The sequence below is a fragment of the Capra hircus genome, chromosome 17 (genome assembly GCF_001704415.2).
Source record: "Capra hircus breed San Clemente chromosome 17, ASM170441v1, whole genome shotgun sequence".
Classification (NCBI taxonomy): domain Eukaryota; kingdom Metazoa; phylum Chordata; class Mammalia; order Artiodactyla; family Bovidae; genus Capra; species Capra hircus.
In genome coordinates, this window is record NC_030824.1 from 54,825,217 (window position 1) to 54,843,577 (window position 18,361).

Here is an 18,361-nt window from a genome sequence, read left to right on the forward strand (position 1 = left end):
ACAGGCTCCCTTCAAATTCATTCACCCTCCGTGCCAACTGCCTTGGACAAAGTAGTCGCCCAGATGTCTTCCTTCCATGGTTTCTTTAGCAGAACTTCAGAGCCTGCCTTCTTCCAGCCTACCTACAGGGAGGGTCAAGGTCTGAGGTGGCCGCCCATCCCGACCCAACACATTTTCCCTCTCCTGCAGACGCCCTGGACCTGCGCCGCGCCCAGGCCTCAGTCGCAGCTCGGACAGCCTCGCTTGCCATGGGCCCGTGGATGCGGCAGATGGACCTCGGGTCACTTTCTCGCTCCTTCCCGGCATGTGTCCCACGAGGGAGGGATAGGCCAAGGCCAGGGCCAGCGTCCCAGGAGGCGGGGCTGGAGCGCCTAGCCTGCCTTCCTCCCCGCTGCCCTCCAGGTTCTGCGCCCCCGGGCTTGGCGCTGGCGGACACCTCCCAGGGGGCGTGGAGCCAAGACACCTGGGGCACGCGGCCAAGAGCTGCCGCCGCCCGCCCCTCCCCCAACCCCTGCTGGGGGTGTTTATCTTCGCCGTTCCTCCTCGCTCTTTTCCCTTTCACTTTTCTTTTCGTTGGGGGTTGGGACTCCGTGGGTTCCAGGCGCCCAGGGAAACCCCAGCCTATTTGTTTGTGGCCGCAGAGGCCCGACGCCCGGGAGCCGGGTGACCGCGCCCGCCCCGCTGCACTGCCTGCCGCCCCTGACCCTGCAGCCCGGAGTCGATGGAGGTACAGAGCTTGGCTTCTCCGCTTCGGGAGGGGAGGTGCTGGTGGCTGGAAAGGGCAAGGGAATTTTCCCCGAAAGCCTTCGTCTCGGTCCCCTCCCAGAACTGGCCGGACCCACCCGTCTCCCCGCCGACCAGCTGCCAGCCGGGCCGCCCCGCCCTCTTAACGGGGGAAACACTTGACCGCGACTTCGGTTTTCGGTGGCGCTAGGCGCAGAGGTTTTTCCCCTTCTGACCCTTTATTCCTGTCGCGGGCTCTCCACGCTATCCTCCGCTTCCAGCCGAGCACAGACTGCTAGTCCACTTGTGGGTCCCGCGCGGACCCCCCGCGGCCCCACGGTGCGCTCCGCTCTTTCCGCGTCGCCGGGTGCCGTGCGCTCCACCTACTCCGCGCTGGGAGGCGGAGAGCAAGGGAAGCGCGCCCGGCTGCCCGCGCCGAGCTGCGGGGTTCCGAGAAAGGGAAGTCACGCCGCACTGAGCGCTGAGTTCTGCACCTCATCCAGCTCGGAAAGTTCAAGTAAGGTACTGCAGTTCCCCGCTTCTTCCCTCCCTCCTCCCAAACCCCCCACCGACTGTTGCCAGCTCGCCGACCGGTGCCAACTCCGGTGTGAGCTTGCACGTCTGACTCTATGTTTGTCAGTCAAACTGCCCTCCTCTTTTTTGATCAGGACACTTACCTGCCTTGGAAGAGGAATTTATAGGATGGTTACCTTTTGACAGTCTGGCCTGGCTTTATATTATTTCCGGAAAAATCAGTGCTAGAAACTTCAAAGAAACGCAGGAGACTTGTACTGCTGTGAACTGCTTACTCAAAGGGGCTTTAAATGAAAATCCAGTTAATTTTTCCAAGTGTTGTTGAGATTTTGCAGGCATATATATACAACGTGTTTGAATTTAGCTTATAATGTATTGAATTTAGATTGATTTTGTGCATTTAAATGTTTCTTAACGTCGAAGTATACGTAAACCAAAGTTAATTTTTAAATGATGCTTGTAATAGGTTCTTAAATAGGGTGAATCAGAAGTTTCAAAACTGGAAGTAAAGTGGTTGTCACTAGCGATTTCCATTATGTTTTTAAAAACTACTGTCTGATGTTATGACACTGGTGATAGCATCTCCTTGTAACTGATAGGCAGTCTCATTTTGTCAGTGTGTTTAAAGCGGCTTAGTTGACTTGATTGAATAAACAGATGAGATCTAGGTGGTTACAGCATCCTGCTCTGCAGAGGTGGATGTTCTATGATAATGCATCAAGGTACAAGATACATTAAACTCCTGTCATTTTATTGGAAAGCAGTGCGGTAGGCATGATAGATAAGAGGGAGCAGATACAAAGAGAAGAACATTAAGATATAGAAAGGAAGGGACTGATGACAAAGCAATAGCCATTGTAGAGTTAAAAAGTGGTGAAAAAAATTAAAATTTTACTTAATAAAGTTAAGAAGTCTGGAAGATTGTGAAGGTTTGTTCTGGTAGGCAGGAAAGGCACATCCTTGTATTTCTTCCTCAGTTTTCTCCTCTCAGAGTTTTGATCATACTCAGAATGGCCTTTCCAGCAGGATTGTCTGCTCTAGGACAGGGTGACAGAGGGGTTAAGTTCGGTGCTGGCCTGGACTTCTGGTAGGCAGAATGTTCACCGTTCTTTGATGCTTTGGAATGGGAACTCCAGAATCTGATTTGAAGCTACAGTTTCTGGAATTAGGAATTTTCCTACAGCTTACTGGTGGGTTTAAGAAAAACAGTTTGATGCTTTTTGTTTTAATCCATGAAATTAATATGTAAATGTTAACAGCTATATCTCAGGACATAATGTTTGTCAGTGAAATACATGTTTATCAATTTCTTTGAAGGAAGGGGGAAAGCAGTGGTCTAAAGTTTGATAAGTGAAAAATTTAAATCCTAGAAGGGTCTCCATCTCAGGTTTGCTATCAAACCAGGACTTCAGGAAGGCTGTGAATAAAGGGACTTTTTCTGAGGAAAATAGCCATAACTCTAATGATCTTTTTGGATGGATCTCGAACACAGAACAGTTTGAAAAACATTAAAAACTTACAAAACTGCCTTTTCTTCCTGTCTCCCATTGAATATACTAAGTTTTATTCATTATTTAACAGTTCCTTTGCAGGTTAGTTAATGATAATGCAGAGAGTCCTGTTCAGGTTTACAACTTGAACTATGGGAAATAATATGAATCATAGCTAACACTTGTTGACTTCTTATTATGTCCCAGACATTGTTCTAAATATGTGTGTATTTAAAAATAATATCATAATAAACTTTTGTGGTGGTAAGGACTGTATTTTATAACTGGAGAAATTGAACCATAGAGTAATTAAATAACTTTCCCAAAGTCACAGAGTGAGAAAGTGGTAGAGATTTAAGAACACCAGTATTTATGAAGGCTGTTATTTCCACAGAAATGTTTCTCACAATTTGACAGTGACAGTCAGCCATGATTTCATTGCAATGTAGTGTGAGATGATGGAACACTGGTTTTATAGTAACACTTATATGGTACTTTCATACTAACATTATTAATTATATATTTAAAGATTACCTTTAGGAGCAAATAGTAGTCACATCACATGGATGTCTATATGAGTTTGGTCCTTGAAGAAAATCTTTTCATGGTTCCTGAATGAAAACATTTGTCCATTTCACCTAGTTTTTGCTGATAGAGCTTGACAAATAGTAGGCAAATGTGGATTGATGTATGTCTGTATCTAGCTATCTACCTATATATCCATTCATCCAAGTGGAAGGCTGGGATTGAGGGAGTCTTCAGAAGACACTCACATAACACAGGGAAGGTGGGTGTAGTCAACTGTATGGGAAGACTTCTTTTCAGAAGATATTTATGGTCTGAGGGTTGGCAAGAAGCCAGCTTCTTTCTTTAGCTCAATATTAGCTCTTTTATTTATTGATCCAGTGGTTACAGATTATTGTGTGAGACTATTGAGTTGAGCATTGTTCATATGCTGGCTGGTATCCTATTTTATGGATTGGGTGGAAACATCCCATAGGAAAGATGAGAGAACATTTGTGAGTTTTGCTAGTAGTATTTACTCCTAATTAACGGTGAATTTTACTAAAATAACTGCAGTCAACTTCGTATGTGTTATTACTTACTAACTTGCTGTATGTCAGGGAATGTTACTCTTTTTTTTAAGTTATTCAGTGCTAGAATCAGAAATAGGAAATAAAATGCTCTTTGACCTCAGCTCAATCCAGTGGTAGTATTTGTACATATTCTATATCTGGAGGCAGAGTATGTATACACATATATTTTCCAGGGTTTTATCCCACTGAAAATCTAGTGGTGCATGGCAGGTCATTTTTGGAAGAGCAGAGGGCTGTATATGGACCATATGAAAAGGAATAAAAAAAAGTCAGAATGCCTATTAGGTGGCCATGTTCTAAGTTGCGTCTTTTCCAAATGCTGAAGGAGAGTGACAGAAAGTGTTTGGTTAAGTAAAGGAAGTGAAACTGAAAATGATTCCAGAAGAGGAGAATATGATGACTCTAAGGTTGGGGGTGGGGATTCTAATGATCTTCGTGACATACCAGCCCAGTGACATAGGCAGTGAAGCCTGCACCACTGAAGTCTCCTTACTGGCTCTTTTGCTCATATGCCTTCTGACACAACTTTGGGAGAGGAAGTAAGTACATTGGCCCTTGAATGACAGAAGTTTAAACTGTGAGATCCACTTATCTGAGACCTTTTTTGACAGTAAATACCACACTGCTGCGGTATCCATGGTTGGTTGACTCTGTGATGCAGAACTATGGACACTGAGGAACTGCAGTACCCAGGGCTTGCTGTCGGTTACAGCAGATTTTCCATAGAGCAGAGTGTTGGAGCCCCAACCCTGCGCTATTCAAACGTCGTCTGTATCATTTGCACACTTTTAGCACTGACTGCTAACATTTTCAAATTATTTTCTAATTGAACATTTTAGTTAGATATTTAGCTATATATTTTTCCAACTTGTTTGCTCTCCTTACCCCTTGGCGGGCTTCCCAGATGGCGCAGTGGTAAAGAATTCGCCTGCCAATGCAGGAGAATAGGTTCCATCCCTGGGTCAGGAAGATCCCCTGGAGTAAAAAATGGCAACCCGTTCCAGTACTTTTCCATGGAAAATTCCATGGACAGAGGAGCCTCGCACGCTACAGTTCATGGAGCCGCAAAGAGTCAGATGCAGCTGAGCGCACACACAAATACACCTCAGCACCAAAAAGAAGCATATACTTTGAGATTTCATTTTAAAATAAATATTAATATTTATATTGTGAAAATTATTATTTCTGTTATTTTAAGCATAGTTATTAGTACACAACTAACCAAAATAACCCATTCAGTTTTGATAAGTAATTATTGATGCTGCTGCTGCCGTTAAGTCTCTTCAGTCGTGTCTGTTTCTGTGTGACCCCAGAAAAGGCAGCCCACCAGGCTCCCCCATCCCCGGGATTCTCCAGGCAAGAACACTGGAGTGGGTTGCCATGTCCTTCTCCAATGCATGAAAATGAAAATGAAAGTGAAGTCGCTCAGTCGTGTCCAACTCTTAGGGACCCCATGGACTGCAGCCCACCAGGCTCCTCCGTCCATGGGGTTTTCCAGGCAAGAGTACTGGAGTGGGGTGCCATTGCCTTCTCTCTCTAGTTATTAGCATAGCACTAAACTGTATTAGAAATATATATCAGAGTAGATGTGGACAGTGTGGATATCACTGCTTTGACTAAAGAAAGTGTCTCGAATAGCAATTTCCCTCTTTCCCCTATGTTTGACACCCTGGACAGGCAAAGCACAAAGAATTCTGAGTGGGGGCGAGGTCCACCTTTCTTTTGTATAATGGGACAAGCATCATTATGAAAGAGGAAGTGGGAAAAGAGAACTTGCTAGAAATCTGCTTGCTTCAGGCTCATTTCAGGCATATCATTCATAAAAGGGGCTCCTATGGAAGTAGTGGATCTGGAAATTCATTTCTTTAGAACTCTCTGTGGTTGTTCAGACCTTGGAAAGTCATAGAGGTTCCCTGACGAGCTCTGATCTGGTTCAGCCTTGTTCCCAACAGCCCCTTCCCATGCGTTCTGGACTGCCAGGGCTCACTGTGGTTCAAAGCAAGTGTCTGTGTGTCCACACCCATGCGTGAGTGCGCCTTGTGGGGCAGACAATAAAAGAGGGAATCTGGCTGCAATAGAGTCTTCCCAATGATAGGACTGAAGAGTAGGTTCTAGTCCAGCTTCAACAGCCTTTGTAGCTTCATTTCCAGTCACCTCTTCTGTGCTCCAGACACACCTGCCATACATATTCCTCATCTCTCCGTGTCAGCCAAGTGTCCTCCTCACAAAGCCCCCCTCGCTAACTTTGACTGCCCCCTTTCTACTGCCCAGGAAAAATTATTCTCTCCCTTCTATGAATTTATTTGGTGCTGTCTACATTCCTCTATGGGCTTCCCAGGTGGCACTGGTGTAAAGAACCTGCCTGCCAATGCAGGAGGCATAAGAGATGCAGATTCACTCCCTGGGTTGGGAAGATCCACTGAAGGAGGGCATGGCAACCTACTCCAGTGTTCTTGCCTGGAGAATTCCATGGAGAGAGGAGCCTGGCAGGCCATAGGGTCGCAAAGAATTGAACATAATTGAAGCAACTTAGCAGGCACATGAACATTCCCCTGTAATAGCGTTTCTCTCTGTGAATGCATCTTATTATGTGTCTGTCTCTACACTTACATTCTGAGTAAAGACAGGACAGTGTGTACCATGTCCCCAGCCAGGGGTTGGACACATAGTTAGCTTCTATTGACCTCAGTGATCATTGAACAGTTTAACAGCTAAGCAGAGGTATGCAAAACAGGTAGGAAACTTAAGCAACACAGCAAAACACATTGCTGGAACATTATAATACAGGCAGTATTTTAGGAAAATTAGTGTAGGGCAGGCTCTATTGAAGAAAAGAAAGAATTGGAGCTAAGGAAACCAGCCGGAAGTCCATTCAGGGATATATCTTGTTCCTGTCATCTACTCAAGGACCTGCGTGTGTCATTTTGCCTGCTAAGTCGCTTCAGTCATGTCTGACTCTTTGGGATCCTTTAGACTCTAGCTCGCCAGGTTCCTCTGTCCACGGGATTTCCCAGGCACAAGAATACTGGGGTAGGCTGCCGTGCCCTTCTCCAGGGGATCTTCCTGACCCAGGGATCGAACCCAAATCTCCTGCATTGCAGGCAGGTTCTTTGCTGTTTGAGCCACCAGATGGTAAAGACCTGGATTCCTGACTTTACCCCCACAATTGCTACACCCATGACAAGTCCATTCTTGTAACTGCACAGATCACCAATCAAACTGTTCACCGTGGAGTATTCCTTTCTTCCCCTTCACACCCCGCCATTTAATCTGCTGAATCACTTGGCTGTGCCTTCAAAATAGATCCCACCTCTGACCTGCTCACCACCTTCACTGCCCAGGTCCAGGTCACTATTATCCTGTCTCGCGGTACAGTGGCCAGGTGGGTCTCTCTTTTGCAACTCTTGTCTCTCCCCATCCCCCTGCCAAAGTTTCAGTTATCCGTTTTTACTTATGTTTTACTTATCTACAAACAAATGAAAACCAGTCCAGTATGCCGTGGATTAAAAAAACAATAACATGTTATTTGTCATGATTCCGCGGTTTGGGCTACATGCAGCTCCTCTAAGGCTACCGGGAGTGGCACACCCGGGAAGACGTCTTCATCTTCCTGCCACACACCCAGGTGTCCTTCTTTTTGTTTAGCTGGTGGTGCTTTTATGGGGGGGTACATTTTTCTCATAAACCCTGGAGGTTTCCCATTTGTCTATTAAGGGTCGGTCCATTGGAAAAGACATACCCAGAAAACTCTTGAGACAGCCTGCAGTTGACCTTGACTGTGAGTCAAAATGCTGTAGGAAACACCTTCAAGGTCTTTAGAAACTGCTTTTCCTCCTGGACAGGGTCTGTGAGGTGCCACCTTAAATCTCTTCGAGGTCTTAATGAGACATCTTCCAGCCACATGCTTGATTTAATCTTTAACCTCAGGGGACACTGTACTAATAGACCCTGGATTTGATCTTTGTCCTAAGACTGCTTCTTTGAGAATCTTGTGTTGCCTCGAGAGGCAAGAAGGACAGTAATTTTTGTTTTCCAACCTAACAAGTCCTAGTTTGAATGATTTCCTCTAAATACAACTTGAACATTTTAGTTCCTCTTTCTCTTCCTGTAATTAATCCTAGGTCACAGAGTAAAGCCAATTATCACATTCAGAAATTTTCTTAGCCAGGTCCACAAGTTTCTATTAGACACGTTTTCTTTTGTCCATATTATTGCAGGCAGTTATGAAGCATGGGATCACCTTCTCTCCAGCCTCTGATAATGATTTCATCACACCCTTTCTAGGCTCACTAACAGTGAGTATCCTTGCTACATATACTCCTCAGGTGTCTGCTCCTCACCTGAGCTCATATCAATTTCAGTCAATTGTTAATTACTATGTATTTAACTACCCCCAAATTTAGTAGTGTAAGATAAGAATTATTTTATATTTTTGAAGTTCCAAGTGTAGAAATTTGGACAGGACCCCACGGCAATGGTTTGTCTCTATGTCAGAATGTCTGTGATCTCGGTTATCATGACTCCAAAGGTCCAGGATTGTCTGAGATTGTACAAGAAATTGGGTCATATGGGGGGCCTCAGTTCTGCCTGTTGCCTGGGTTCCTTTGTTCTTCTCCACTTCACTTTTTCTACGTGACTGGATTGGACTCATTCGCAACATAGTGTGAATGGTCAGGGTTGTCAGACTCCTCAGGCAGTATCCAGCTTCTATAAAAGAGGAAGTGGAAACTGCCAAGGCTCGGAAAGCTGAGGTCTGAAATTCCCAGACTGTCCCGTTTGTCTCATTTTATCAGGAAAAGCAAGTCCAGAGGCCACCTTGATTCAAGAGGAGAGGACATAGACTCAGCCTCTTGCTGGGCTGTATGTTACGCTTGTTCATAGAAGGAAGATGTTGATTAGTGGCCATCATCTTGGAAATCATCTGTCACACGTTGTGATCCTGTTAAAGCCTTGATCTGGCCATGCCATTCCTCTGTTCAGAACTCTCCATTGCCTTCTCATTTTACTTCAGTAAAAGCCAAATTCTATTACAGTAGTCAGTAAGGCCCTCAGTGATTTGTCCCTCTGTTACCTCATCTTCTCCTCCTCTTTTAGCTCAGAGCTTTGGTAACTCTGACAACCTCTCTTTTTACAAATTATTTATTTATTTTCAATAGAAGGATAATTGCTTTACAATATTGTATTGGTTTCTGCCATCTATCAACATGAATCAGCCATCAGTATACATATGTCCCCTCCCTCTTGAACCTCATTCCCATCTCTCACCCCATCCCACCCCTCTAGGTTGTCACAGAGCCCCAGCTTGAGCTTCCTGAGTCATACAGCAAGTATGGTAATGTGTATGTTTCCATGCTATGCTCTCCATTCGTCCCACCCTCTCCTTCCCCTCCTGTGTCTACCAGTCCATTTTCTGTATCTCTGTCTCCGTTGCTGCCTTGCAGATAGGTTCATCAGTCTCATCTTTCTAGATTCCATATATATATGCATTGATATATGGCATTTGTTTCAATTCATCATGTGCACTGCTCTGTTCTTGTCTCCGGGTCTTTGAACTTGCTATTCTTCTGCCTGGAATGCTTCCTCTCAGATGTGGCCCACTCCCTTACCTTGTGCGGGGCTTGGCTCATATACCCACCTTGCTGGGAGGCTTTCCCTGACGGGTGTACTTCCTGTTGCATTTCCACGCACACTCTCTCTCAGCTCCAACATTTCTCCAGACACCCATAACTACCTGATATACCACCAGGTTTCTGCTACCTTATCCAAAACACTTAGGGTCGGATGTCTTTGGAATTCAGATTTTTTTCAGCTTTTGGAAAGGTGATTGTGATAGACTGAGTTGTGTCTGTCCCTCTCCCCACAAAATCCAGGCATAGAGGTTCAGCCTCCAGTGTGACGACATTTGGAGACAGTGCTTTCAGGAGTAATTCAGGGCAAGTGAGGTAAAAAGGGCAGGCCCCTAATGGACTAGAAATGCTGTCTTTGCAAGATGAGGAAGAGACCCTAGGAGCCCACATGTACAGAGGAAAGGCTGTGTGCAGACCTAGTGAGCAGGTGGCTGCCTGCAAGCCAGGAAGAAAGACCTCACCAGAAACCAACCCTTCCAGCACCTTGATCTTGTACGTCCAGCCTCCAGAACTATAAGAAAATAAATTTCTGTTGTGTGACCCACCCAATCTATGGTATTCTGCAATGGCAGTCCTGGAAGCACAGACTAATGTAGTGACATAATGCCTTTGCTATATATCATGTGACAACTATGGTATATAGTAAGCTTATTCAGGAAGCTACTCAAAAGAGAAACAGATACAGATTCTAAATAGTTTTATGCCAGTTCATGTTTTGTTAACCAACAGATTAAGCAAAACCTTCAGTTCTTAGAGTCTTTTCAATTTAAGATTTTCAGATAAGGGACGATGTTTTATTCAGTCATGTGTGTTAATTCCCACCTTTCCCCATTTGCACATGAGCTATAGGAGAGCATTTTTGTTATTTTGTTCATTGGCATATCTCCATCCTCTGCTGCTGCTAAGTCGCTTCAGTCATGTCCGACTCTGTGCGACCCCATAGATGGCAGCCCACCAGGCTCCCCTGTCCCCGGGATTCTCCAGGCAAGAACACTGGAGTGAGTTGCAAATGGTAGTGCCTCATAAATATTTGCTGAATGAATGCCAAAGAATATGATATGTTCAAAGTAATGGGGAATAAAACAAGAGCTATATCAAGGAAGGTCTAATTTATTCATATGTTTTATTTGTTCTTAGAATTTATTTGTAATAATTTTGAGTGCCTACTATGGGCCAGACACTCTTCGAAGCCCTTGACTGGCTTTCATTCAGTTGGAGGTTCAAAGTGCAGGGAGGATCCTGAAGACTTTCAGATTTTAATCTTGGGAGTCAGGAAAAGTAAACACTGTAGGAACTGATATGGATTGTGGCTAAAATGTAAGGGGGAGTCGGGGAAATGGATGAGTTTCATTTTGGAAACCTCAAGATTGAGAAAAAGTGGAACAGAAAACCAAAAATGTCCGGTGACTCATTAGAAGTACTGCACTGAACTGGGTGGGCTATTAGTCCAAGAGATGTTGGTTTATGATTTCATTGTCAGGAATTACTGACTGAAGCCAACTGTGGGAATATTTCTCCAGGAGGCAAATGTATGTAGAGGAGACCAGAGGCCCACTGCTGAGCTGGCCACTCCAGAAAACGAGATGTTCAGAAAGGATCTTCAAGAAAGGGTTAGTCAATTTCCAGGTCTTCAAAAGAGAATGTTAGGCTTTTCACATCTTCTAACCCTTGCTTGTGTATTATATCCACACTGTCTGCTTCTGTTGTGATGGATTCCATATTCCCCATAGGCCTATTCTTATACACAAATCTTTTCTTTTTCTAATTGAAGTATAATTAACATGTAAATTCCAAGAGTTTCAGGTGTATGACATAATGATTTGACTTTTGTTTGTATGGCAAAATGATCACCACCATAAGTTTAGTTACTGTGTGTCACCATGGAGAGTTATCATTTTTTTTTCTTATCATGAGAACTTTTAAGATTTATTCTCTTATCATCTTTCAGTTATGCACTATAGTATTGTTACCCAGGGATTTCCCCAGTGGCTCAGTGATAAAGAATCTGCAGACATGAGTTCTATCCCTGGGTAAGGAAGATCTCTTGGAGATGGGTATGGCAAACCCACTCCAGTATTCCTGCCTGGAGAATGCCATGGACAGAGGAGCCTGGGGGGCTGCAGTCTCACAGAGTTGCAAAAAGTTGGACACAATTGAAACAGACGAGCATGGCACAATTGTCTTATAGTCACCATTCTGCACATTACATCCCCGAGACTCACTTATATTCTAACTACAAACTCATGCCTTTGGACACCCTGCACACATTTTGCCTCTACTTCTGGCAACCACCCGTGTGTTCTATGAGTTGCTTCTTCTAATGTAGTTCTCTCGACAAAACCTTCAGTTCACCTGGTCTCGGTGCGTGCATTCGAAGTCGCCTCAGTCATGTCCAACTCTGTGTGACCCTATGAACTGCAACTCGCCAGGCTCCTCTGTCTGTAAAATTCTCCAGGCAAGAATAGGTTGCTTCGGGGGATCTTCCCGACCCAGAGATTAAGCCTGCGTCTTTTATGTCTCCTGCATTGGCTTACCTCCTCTCTAGCCAACTGGAAACACTGATCACATCCTGTTTGTGCTCTCTCCACTGATGGATGCTTCTGTAAGTATCTGCAGGATTTTCTATATTGACTCATGTTCTTATTACCCCTCTCCTCAGATAAATGATACCAGTGGTGCAAAGGATGACAAGAATCATGATGGAGTTGGAAGGGCTAAAGTTTGGAAAACGCTGTGTCCTTATGTGCCAGGCACTTGCCTGGTATATGGTAAAACTCTAATAATGTTATTATTGTTGTCAGTAATCTTTCACATATTGCTGAGGGGTCAGGTAATAATACTAGGTTTTGAGAAAAGGAGTTTGACTGGAAATAAATCATGAATGATCACATAGCTCTTAGAATGTCCCAGCACATGCTTTTATTGTCAGGATCAGGAAGGGAGATATAATTTTCTGAGAGTCTAATTTGGGCCAAACTACAGATAGAATCTTTACATTCATTTTTAGATAATACAGATAAGCTTCTTAGATTAGTAGGATGGTTTTTAGAACTGACTAAAAAACTAGGGTTGTTTAATATTTCTTTTTCCAGTTTTATTATCTGACAGGATAATTTTAATCAATTGCAAAGTAAATGCTTCAGTAAATGAAAGGAAGTAGAAGCAAGCCACACCCTATTTTCTATATTCCTTCAAACAGAAATTCTTTTGTTTTCCTAATTCAACAGTATTTGCTAAGTATTTTGCAAAAAAAATATTCAATAGTACAAAAAAGAGGAGAAGCTTTTGTAAAAATAGTGGTAGCATTAATACTTAATTTATTTGATACTTCTTTCCCTGGGAGGCCAAGAGGACAAATGGGCAGTCATAGCAATACTATTTGTCACTTTAAAATTTGCAGTAATTCTAAATGTGACTTTTAAAAAAAATCTGTATTTCATATTTTTCACTTTACTTCTAGAAATAAAGATCCTCGTGTTCATTGTTTTGTGAAGGACCTCTAAAACTTCAGACATGTGGTTTTATGTTGGCACATTAGATTTAATATTGATATAGTTCTCTTCTATACTTTGACCTCTCTTAATTTAAGACACACCCCTCAGCCTCTGTAGTTCATAAAACATTGGCTTGTAGGGATGGTTTTGAATCAGGTAGGATAACAACAGACCAGAAACTCTCCCAAACAATAGCAGATATTTATGATTGATTGAATACTTTCTCTGTGCTTGGCTGTCTACCAACTGCTGTGAGAGATAAACACATGAACCAAACATGATAACTTTTAGGAACTTATTATCTCGTGGAGCAATGAATATTTATATATGAAGAGCCAAGTTACCCAGGACACACTGTCCTTTCTCTGAACAATCCATGTTTTCTTTCATTGCTAAATGCACAGACATGCACGTCCCTCATTGAGAATACTTCATCCAACATCTCTTCCTCACCTCTTTGTCCTGACTTACTTACCTAGTCCAGGTGTCTCACTTTGATATTGTTTTCTCTGGGACTATTTCCCCTAAGACTCCAAGATTGGGTTAGGTATCTCCCATTCTTAATTTCATGTAATAAATATTTCAGAACAGTTGGCCCTCTCTATTTGTTGGGTGCCATAACCAACCTCAGGGTCAACCAACTGCAGATCGAAAATACTCAAAAAAAAAAAAAATGCTAGAAGGTTCCATAAAGCAACTTGAATTTATGGCTCATTGGCAACTATTTACATAACATTCATATTTAGTTAGGTATTACAAGTAATTTATAGATGATTCAAAGGAGAAGGAAATGGCCACCCACTCTGGTGTCCCGGCCAGGAGAATCCCATGGACAGAGGAGCCTGGTGGGCTGCAGTCCTTGGGGTTGCCAAGAGTCAGGCACGCCTGAGCGACTAACACACTTCAAAGTATACAAGAAGATGTATATAGGTTATAGGCCAATATTCCATCATTTTATGCAAGACTGGTATCCATGGGGTTCCTTGGACTAGTCCCTGGTGTATACAGAAACAGGGCTGTGGTTAGCATTAATTGTCAGCCACATGCGAAGCCCTTCCACTGTGTAACCCTCCCAAGCTCCTTAAGGTGTTTACATCTTCACCACTTTTCCAGGGATGCAACTGAAGCCGCAAGAGTTTAGGTGACTTGGCTAGGCTTCACAGAGAGATGGAATTAGACTTTTAACCCAGATATCTCACCAGAGCATGCACTGTTCACCTAGTGGGTGTTGCTTCAGTGTAAAAACTAATGTGAGATATAAAGATGAAATGGGAAGAGATAAAATTATCATTGTTTATAAATGAAAGTTGTGAATATTAACAAACTACTAAAAGTAGTAGGCAAGTTCAGCAAGATTGCCAGGCAGAAGAATAATGGAAAATCAATAGCATTTTTCAACACTAAATAGAATGTTAGCTAACATAAAAAACAATAATCACAGGGCGGATTGACTGAAAACCACAGTCACAGGAAGCTAATCAATCTGATCACATGGACCACAGCCTTCTCTGACTCAGTGAAACCGTGAGCCATGATACGTAGGGCCACTGAAGATGGACGGGTCATTGTGGAGAGTTCTGACAAAACATGGTCCACTGGAGAAGGGAATGGCAAACCACCTCAGTATTCTTGCCTTGAGAACCCCAGGAACAGTATGAAAAGGGCAAAAGATAGGACACTGAAACATGACCTCGCCAGGTTGGTAGGTGCCCAATACGCTACTGCAGATCAGTGGAGAAATAACTCAAGAAAGAGTAAAGAAATGGAGCCAAAGCAACAACAACACTCAGTTGTGGATGTGACTGGTGATGGAAGTAAAGTCCAGTGCTTTAAAGATCAATATTGCATAGGAGCCTGGAATGTTAGGTCCATGAATCAAGGCAAATTGGAAGTGGTCAAACAGGAGATGGCAAGAGTGAACCTCAACATGTTAGGAAATCAGTGAACTAAAATGGATCGGAATGGGTGAATTTAACTCCGATGACCATTATATCTACTACTGTGGGCAAGAATCCCTTAGAAGAAATGGAGTAGCCATCATAGTCAACAAAAGTCTGAAATGCAGTACTTGGATGCAATCTAAAAAATTGGATGCAATCGCAAACCATTCAATATCACAGTAATCCAAGTCTATGCCCCAACCAGTAATGCTGAAGAAGCTGAACGGCTCTATGAAGACCTACAAGACATTCTAGAACTAACACCCAAAAAAGGTGTCCTTTTCATTTTAGGAGACTGGAATGCAAAAGGAGGAAATCAAGAAATACCTGGCATAACAGGCAAATTTGGCCTTGGAGTACAGAATGAAGCAGGACAAAGGCTAATAGAGTTTTGCCAAGAGAATGCACTGGTCATAGCAAACGCACTCTTCCAGCAACACAAGAGAAGACTCAACACATGGGCATCACCAGAGGGTCAGCACCAAAATCAGGTTGATTATATTCTTTGCAGCCAAAGATGGAGAAGCTCTATACAGTCAGCAAAAGCAAGACCGGGAGCTGATTGTGGCTCAGATCATGAACTCCTTATTGCCAAATTCAGACTTAAATTGAAGAAAGTAGGGAAAACCACTAGACCTTTCAGGTATGACCTAAATCAAATCCCTTACAATTATACAGTGGAAGTGAGAAATAGATTCAAGGGATTAGACTGAGAGATGGAGTGCCTGAACAACTATGGAGGGACGTTTGTGACATTGTACTGGAGGCAGGGATCAAGACCATCCCCAAGAAAAAGGAACACAAAAATGCAAAATGATTGTCTGAGAAGGCCTTACAAATATCTATGAAAAGAAGAGAAGCAAAAGGCAAAGGAGAAAAGGAAAAGTATACCCACTTGAATGCAGAGTTCAGTTCCAAAGAATAGCAAGGAGAGATAAGAAAGCCTTCCTCAGTGATTGATTCACTGCAAAGAAATAGAGGAAAAGAATTGAATGGGAAAGTCTAGAGATCTCTTCAAGAAAATTAGAGATACCAAGGGAACATTTCACCCAAAGATGGGCTCGATAAAGGACAGAAATGGTATGGACCTAACAGAAGCAGAAGATATTAAGAAGAGATGGCAAGAATACACAGAACTGTACAAAAAAGATCTTCATGACCAAGATAATCACGATGGTCTGATCACTCACCTAGAGCCAGACATCCTGGCATGTGAAGTCAAGTGGGCCTTAGAAAGCATCACTATGAACAAAGCTAGTGGAGGTGATGGAATTCCAATTGAGCTATTTCAAATTCTGAAAGATGATGCTGTGAAAGTGCTGCACTCAATATGCCAGCAAATTTAGACAACTCAGCAGTGGCCGCAGGACTGGAAAATGTCAGTTTTCATTCCAATTCCAAAGAAAGGCCATGCCAAAGAATGCTCAAACTATTGACAATTGCACTCCTCTCACATGCTAGCAAAGTAATGCTCAAAATTCTCCAAGCCAGGCTTTTAACAGTACGTGAACTGTAAACTTCCAGATGTTCAAGCTGGATTTAGAAAAGGCAGAGGAACCAGAGATCAAATTGCCAACATCTGTTGGATCATGGAAAAAGCAAGAGAGTTCTAGAAAAACATCTATTTCTGCTTTATTAAGTATGCCAAAGCCTTTGACTGTGTGGATCACAACAAGCTGTGAAAAATTCTGAAGGAGATGGGAATAGCAGCCTACCTTACCTGCCTCCTGAGAAATCTGTATGCAGGTCAGGAAGCACCAGTTAGAATTGGACATGGAACAACAGATTGGCTCCAAATCTTGAAAGAAGTATGTTAAGGCTATATATTGTCAGCCTGTTTATTTAACATATATGCAGAGTACATCAAAGTGAAAGAGGAGAGTGAAAAAGCTGGCTTAAAACTCAACATTCAGAAAACGAAGATCATTGGATCTGGTCCCATCACTTCCTGGCAGATAGATGGGGAAACAGTGGAAACAGTGACAGGCTTTATTATTTTGGGCTCCAGAATCACCTCAGATGGTGACTGCAGCCATGAAAGTAAAAAGATATTTGTTCCTTGGAAGAAAAGTTTTGACCAACCTAGACAGCATATTCAAAAGCAGAGACATTTCTTTGCCCACAGAGGTCCATCTAGTCAAAGCTATGGTTTTTCCAGTAGTCATGTATGGATATGAGAGTTGGACTATAAGGAAAGCTGAGTGCTGAGGAATTGATGCTTTTGAACTGTGGTGTTGAACTCTTGAGAGTCCCTTGGACTGCAAGGAGATCCAACCAGTCTATCCTAAAGGTAATCGGTCCTGAATATTCATTGGAAGGACTGATGCTGAAGCTGAAACCCCAATACTTTGGCCACCTGATGCAAAGAACTGACTCGTTCGTAAAGACCTGGATGTGGGGAAACATTGAAGGCAGGAGGAGAAGGGGATGACAGGATGAGAGGGTTGGATGGCATCACTGACTCAATGGACAAGAGTTTGAGTAAACTCTGGGAGTTGGTGATGGACAGGGAGGCCTGGCGTGCTACCGTCCACGGGGTCCACAAAGAACTGCACATAACTGAGTGACTGAACTGAACTGAAATGAGCTATAAAATAGGTTTTCATTAGTTATCTATTTTATCTTAAATAAGAGCTTGATAAAATTCGATGGGGTCTTCCAAATAAATACATGAATGGATTAATGATATCCACTAAAAAATCTCTAGTAAACATCACACATATAGAACTTTAAAAAGCATTTTCTTTACTTTTTAGAGATTTCAATGCAACGATTTAATCAGAAACTGAAGACCAAAATAATAGTAACAACTCATTTTCACGGAGTACTCGCTATGTGCTAAGCAGTATTTTAAGTGCTCTATATGTTTTGCTTATTTAAATATTAATAGACTCTTAATGCTTTTGAATTGTGGTGTTGGAGAAGACTCTTGAGAGTCCCTTGGACTGCAAGGAGATCCAACCAGCCCATTCTGAAGGAGATCAGCCCTGGGATTTCTTTGGAAGGAATGATGCTAAAGCTGAAACTCCAGTACTTTGGCCACCTCATGCGAAGAGTTGACTCATTGGAAAAGACTCTGATGCTGGGAGGGATTGGGGGCAGAAGGAGAAGGGGACGACAGAGGATGAGATGGCTGGATGGCATCACCGACTCGATGGACGTGAGTTTGGGTGAACTCCAGAAGTTGATGATGGACAGGGAGGCCTGGCGTGTTGCGATTCATGGGGTTGCAAAGAGTCGGACACGACTGAGCGACTGAACTGAACTGAACTGAACTGAAGGGCTTCCCAGGTGGTGCTAGTGATAAAAGAACCCACCTGCCAATGCAGGAGACATAAAAGATACAGGCTTGATCCCTGGGTCGGGACGATCCCCTGGAGAAGGACATGACAACCAACTTGAGTATTCTTTCCTGGGGAGTCCCAAGGACAGAGGAGCGTGGAGGGCTATACCGTC

General features: G+C 43.2%; 1 protein-coding gene across 1 annotated transcript in view; it reads left to right on the forward strand.

The window, feature by feature from the left end:
• IL15 (interleukin 15) overlaps nt 508–18,361 on the forward strand; it is a 97,086-nt gene continuing 79,232 nt past the window's right edge. Inside the window, exon 1 of the mRNA XM_018061562.1 lies at nt 508–1,245. The gene's annotated coding sequence lies outside the window, so the exon portion shown is untranslated. The remainder of the gene's footprint in view (nt 1,246–18,361) is intronic.